The following is a 6,647-nucleotide window of genomic DNA, read 5'->3' as shown; positions in this document are numbered from 1 at the left end:
GTCATTTGTGGAGGAGCTCCAAAGTTTAGGCACACAGGGGCTCTCCAAACACGACATGGTGTCCGCTAATGATTGGAGCTAATTTTACATAAAAGTCAAATGGTGCTCCTTCCCTTCCAGGCCCTGCCGTGCGCCCAAACAGTGGTTTATGACACATATGAGGTATCGGTGTAACCAGGAGAAATTGCCCAACAAATTTTAGGATCCATTTTATGATGTTGCCCATGTGAAAATGAAAAAACTGAGGCTAAAAGAAAATTTTTGTGAAAAAAAGGTCCTTTATTTTTTACGGATCAATTTGTAAAGCACCTGGGGGTTCAAAGTTCTCACTATGCATCTAGATAAATTCCTTGGAGGGTCTAGTTTCCAAAATGGGGTCACTTGTGGGGGAGCTCCAATGTTTAGGCACACAAGGACAGTGACATGGCAACCGCTAAATATTCCAGCATATTTTCCATTCAAAAAGTCAAATGGCACTCCTTCCCTTCTGAGCCCTGCCGTGTGCCCAAACAGTGGTTTATGACCACATAGGTATTGGTGTACTCAGGAGAAATTGCCCAACAAATTTTAGGATCCATTTTATCCTGTTACCCATGAGAAAATGAAAAAATTGATGCTAAAAGAAAATTTTTGTTGGAAAAATTAAAATGTCCATTTTTTCCTTCCACGTTGCTTTAGCTCCTGTGAAGCACCTGTAACCTTCTTGAATGTAGTTTTGAGTAGGCTGAGGGCTGCAGTTTTAAGAATGGTGTCACTTTTGGGTATTTTCTGCCATACACACCTCTCAAAGTGACTTCAAATGTGAGGTGGTCCCTAAAAAAAATGGTTTTGTAAATTTGTTTGTAAAAATGAGAAATCGCTGGTCAACTTTTAACCCTTATAACGTCCTAACAAAAAAAAATTTGTCTCCAAAATTGTGCTAATGTACAGTAGACATGTGGGAAATGTTATTTATTAACTATTTTGTGTCACATAACTGTCTGGTTTAACAAAATAAAATTAAAAAATTTGAAAATTGCAACATTTTTGCCAAATTTCCGTTTTTTTTCACAAATAAAGGCAAAAATTATCGACCTAAATTTACCACTAACATGAAGCCCAATATGTCACGAAAAAACAATCTCAGAATCGCTAGGATGCGTTGAAGCGTTCCTGAGTTATTACCTCATAAAGGGAAATTGGTCAGAAGTGTAAAAAATGGCCAGGTCATTAAGGTCAAAATAGGCTGGGTCATGAAGGGGTTAAGACAAAAAAAATCACATAGTGTTCTATATCAGCACTGTGTAATATATAATTTTTCACATTTGTGCAACATAAACTTTGCAATGATTCTGCTTTATGGAAATGTTAAATGCTCACCAGAGTCAAGCAGAAGGAACTGCTGCTGGATACCATCAATACTGATCTCCTGGAACTCCTGGGGAATAACAAGTGGATCAAGGGTTTGGGGCAACCTTGGAATATTGCCAAGTCGCCTTGATCATTGCATTGTTCTCTTCAGTGATGCTTTCTTTGGGAGAAGTGCTACAACATTAGCATGGGCTCCTGAGATGCCTTCTGTGAGAATCTGTGGTGGTGTCTCCGGTGTGGTCCTTGCCCTGGTGACCGCCTCATTGACGAGTCGGATTGCGTCAGGTCCTGCTGCTTGTGCTGCGTGGTTGTGGGGATTGGTTACTTGCAAGTCGACCGTTTTTCACAGACCCAGATGGAATGGACATCGTCAGCCGTCCGTTTGGAACATACGTAAATGTGATTCTCGTAGACCAACTTCTTCCCACGTTTGGATAGAACTGACTTCATACTTGTAGACAGTGACTTGCTGTGGAAGCTTTGTAGAGATCATGGACACTGCTGTATTCTGATGTAACGATGGAATAAGAGCTCGTCTAATGTAACTTGCAGGACACCCGACATGAAAATTGTTACATCTGCAACAAAACTTGCAAAAAAGCAGGTCAGGGCTGGGTCAGGAAAAAGGTCACAAAATGTTTGGATTTTTGAGTGGTTTACATTCCCCACCTAAATCAGGCCTCATTCACACTACATTTTTTGAATCTGTTTATTTTTTTCGTGTTATGTTTTTGCAACACAAAAATGTTTTATATCCAAGAAGTATTGTTTCTCCTTGCGGAGAATGACATGCTAAACATGCCGAGATGAGGAGACTTAAAGCCGCAATGCTCCTCTGGGAAATATGTAAATTGTCTCTTCAGAGAGGAAGAGGGCTAGAACTCTAGTGCCACCTATTGGAAGTAGCAATCCTAAAAGTCAATGTCGACCCTTTAACGAGCCTTGTTACATGACTTAGGATAAAAGCCAAAATGAGAATCTCAATTTGCAAACACTGTGTTTCGGGGTACTGCCCCTCGTCAGTGCAAAGTGTGAGATCTGGTTTGGCTGGGTTAGAGGCGTCTGACCGATATCCAAGAAGTACTGTTTCTCCTTGCGGAGAATGACATGAAACGTTTTGGAAAATGGCTTGTTAAAAGTGCGGGCAAAATGCTCTGACACTATAATTCAATCAGTTGTGAGGTTTACAGATTTAACAAGTCACAAAAGTGCAGCACTCTGTACAGTACTTTTGTGACATGTGGATTGATGACGGACGGGAATTTATGAACCACAAGGACAAACTTGTGAAACATCCAAATGCAAAATTGTGGGGGCAAAACGGTACAAACATCCGAGGGCGAAGCATCCGGGGGCAAACTGCTGGGGGCGAAACATCCAGGGGTGAAAAATCGGGGGGAGAAACATCTGGGGGCAAACTGCTGGGGGCGAAACATTTGGGATCGAACTGCCGGAATGAAAAAATACGGGGGCAAAACATCCGGGGGCGAACTGCTGGGGCGAAACATCCGGGGGCAAACTTCTGGGGGCGAAACATCCGGGGGCAAACTGCTGTTGGGGACGAAACATCCGGGGGCAAACTGCTGGGGGCGAAACATCCAGGGGAGAAATGCTGGGGGCGAATCTTCCTGGGGTGAAATGATAGGGGTGAAATGTGAGGGGGTGAAATGTACCTGGGGGCAAGCTGCTGGGGGCGAAACTTCCTATAACCTATTAAAGGATAAGCGCACAATAAAAGTCAATATTTCAGGCTTACACAAACAAAAGTCTGTTTTCTTGACCGATTAGAAATCAACACTTAGATTTGAAAGCCAACATACAGATAACATTCTATTATTCTTCATTGCTAAAAAATAGTCATCTGGTTAATTAAGATACAATGCTGTATGTCTTCACAATGCCCCCTGAAGGAGCATAGCGCTCCGAAACGCGTGTCGGGGAGACGCCTGTACTCTGACCGCTTCTATCTCTCCTCTCCTGCTGCCTGCTCTTGCAATAAGTGGATTCCTTAGGTATGTTTATCTCATTGATTGTTAACTTTCTATGCTAATATGAGTGCCCTTTGTTTTAAGCACATACACTATGGTACATGATATGTCAATAGGCTCAGGAGAGATTACCTTGTCTTTATATGCAAAGCTATTAGACTCTTATTGGTCTTATATATGGGATATTTGTGTGATGAGTCAGCGTCATTAGTTTTGTAAGCTATAATCACGTTGTGGTGTTTTAGCCTTCTTTCATGTTCCTATTATAATAAAGAACTTTTTATGAATTTTTCACATCAATTGCTGGACTTTTGGATCGTTCTTTTTGTTCTGTGTGTATGACAATGCCAAAAGTAAAAAAAATATTTTTAAAAATATAAAAAAAAATAAAAGTTCAAATCACCCCCCTTTCGCCACTTTCAAAATAAAACAATAACAAAATCAAACATATACATATTTGTTATAGAAGGGTTCAGAATCGCCCGATCTATCACTATAAAAAATAACTAACCCGATCGTGAAATGGCGTAACAAGAAAAAATGTCAAAACGCCAGAATTACTTTTTTTTGGTCGCCGCAACATTGCATTAAAATGCAATAAAGGATGACCAAAAGATCGTATCTGCACCAAAATGGTCTTCATTAATAACGTCAGCTCGGCACACAAAAAATAAGCCTTCACCCAACCCGAGGTCATGAAAAATGGAGACGTGACGGGTATCGGAAAATGGTGCAATTCTTTTAAACTTTACCTAATAAAGAGGAGTTATTTTTACTGATACAGTGGGTATGGAAAGTATTCAGACCCCTTTATATTTTTCACTCTTTGTTTCATTGCAGCCACTTGGTAAATTCAAATTCATACTATCTATTCCTGACACTGGAGTGGCTTATACACTTCAGAAGTATATAGTTTGAGGTCTGGGATCTGCCAATATGGGGCTAGTTTTCTGACTGTTTCAGATAACATGATACATGATTTTAGTCTTCATTTTTTCGTTTAGTTTCGCTTGAATATACAGTTAGGTCTATATATATTTGAACTGAGACAACATTTTTCTAATTTTGGTTCTAGACATTACCACAATGAATTTTAAGCAAAACAATTCAGATGCAGTTGAAGTTCAGACCTTCAGCTTTCATTTGAGGGTATCCACATTAACATTGGATGAAGGGTTTAGGAGTTTCAGCTCCTTAACACGTGCGACCCTGTTTTTAAAGGGACCAAAAGTAATTGGACAATTGACTCCAAGGCTATTTCATGGACAGGTGTGGGCAATCCCTTCATTGTGTTATTCTCAATTAAGCAGATAAAAGGCCTGGAGTTGATCTGAGGTGTGATGCTTGCATTTCGAAGGTTTTGCTGTGAAGGAAACAAGCGGTCAAAGGAGCTCTCCATGCAGGTGAAACAAGCCATCTTTAAGCTGCAAAAACAGAAAAAACCCATCCGAGAAATTGCTACAACATTAGGAGCGGCAAAATCTACAGTTTGGTACATCCTGAGAAAGAAAGAAAACACTGGTGAACTCATCAATGCAAAAAGACCTGGGCGCCCACGGAAGAGAACAGTGGTGGATGATCGCAGAATAGTCTCCATGGTGAAGAGAAACCCCTTTACAGCAGCCAACCAAGTGACCAACACTCTCCAGGAGGCAGGCGTATCAATATCCAAATCTACCATAAAGAGAAGACTGCATGAAAGTGAATACAGAGGGTTCACTGCACGGTGCAAGCCACTCATAAGCATCAAGAATCAAAAGGCTAGACTGGACTTTGCTAAAAAAACATCTAAAAAAGCCAGCACAGTTCTGGAAGAACATTCTTTGGACAGATGACACCAAGATCAAACTCTACCAGAATGACGGAAAGAGAAAAGTATGGCGAAGGCGTGGTACAGCTCATGATCCAAAGCATACCACATCATCTGTAAAACACGGCGGAGGCAGGGTGATGGCTTGGGCATGCATAGCTGCCAGTGGCACTGGGTCACTAGTGTTTATTGATGATGTGACACAGGACAGAAGCAGCCGAATGAATTCTGAGGTATTCAGAGCCATACTGTGTGCTCAGATCCAGCCAAATGCAGCCAAACTGATTGCTCGTCGTTTCATACTACAGATGGACAATGACCCAAAACATAAAGCCAAAGCAACCCAGGAGTTTATTAAAGCAAAGAAGTGGAATATCCTTGAATGGCCAAGTCAGTCACCTGATCTCAACCCAATTGAGCATGCATTTCACTTGTTAAAGACTAAACTTCAGACAGAAAGGCCCACAAACAAACAGCAACTGAAAACCACCTCAGTGAAGGCCTGGCCGAGCATCAAAAAGGAGGAAACACAGCGTCTGGTGATGTCCATGAGTCCAAGACTTCAGGCAGTCATTGCCAACAAAGGGTTTTCAACCAAGTACTAGAAATGAACATTTTATTTACAATTATTTAATCTGTCCAATTACTTTTGGTCCCTTTAAAAACAGGGTGGCACATGTTAAGGAGCTGAAACTCCTAAACCCTTCATCCAATTTTAATGTGGATACCCTCAAATGAAAGCTGAAACTCTGAACTTCAACTGCATCTGAATTGTTTTGTTTAAAATTCATTGTGGTAATGTCTAGAACCAAAATTAGAAAAATGTTGTCTCTGTCCAAATATATATGGACCTAACTGCAGGTCAATATTAAATAGTCTCCTGATGAGTCGTCTTTGGTGAGGACGATGAAACCCGTAGAAATAAGAGGCTTGGAGAGTGAGTGTATATGTCACCTCACCCTATATACTGAGATGTGGGGTATATGTCACCTATTGACTAACCTTCAGGGGTGAATTATGGGTATAGTTTTACATTTGGAATTAATAAAGTTTAGTTTTATCCTTTTGTCTGCAATCATGAGGAATGACAAGAGACAACCCATTTAACCCTGCTGTACTGTTCGGGTCAATATGACCAGAAATGATTTTTGAGACCCTGCAGATTTTTTTTAATGAGGATTTGAAACTAGTGGTTCCTTGACTTCTCCTCATTTGTGGAGCTCTACATTTTGTTTTGTTTTTTTGTTTACTTTTTGCTACACACTGATTGTTACACTTGTACTGTTCGGGTCAATATGACCCGATAGCATTTTATACTGTTCTACAGGTCTCTGATTATTTCTGACTGCAAAAGTTATGTTTTTTTATGTGTACTTTTGTGACAGCAAAAGTTCATATGCTCTAAATGTTCAAGTGTATACAGGAAAAACCCCTGATGAAAGACCTGAAAAAAATCAGGGTATGCGTGTTGTTCTAGATTTGACTCATGGACTAAAAGG

The sequence above is a fragment of the Dendrobates tinctorius genome, unplaced genomic scaffold, assembly GCF_039654945.1.
Source record: "Dendrobates tinctorius isolate UK_male_01 unplaced genomic scaffold, ASM3965494v1 ptg000017l, whole genome shotgun sequence".
In the NCBI taxonomy this organism is placed as follows: Eukaryota; Metazoa; Chordata; class Amphibia; order Anura; family Dendrobatidae; genus Dendrobates; species Dendrobates tinctorius.
Note: the sequence above shows the minus strand (reverse complement) of the source record.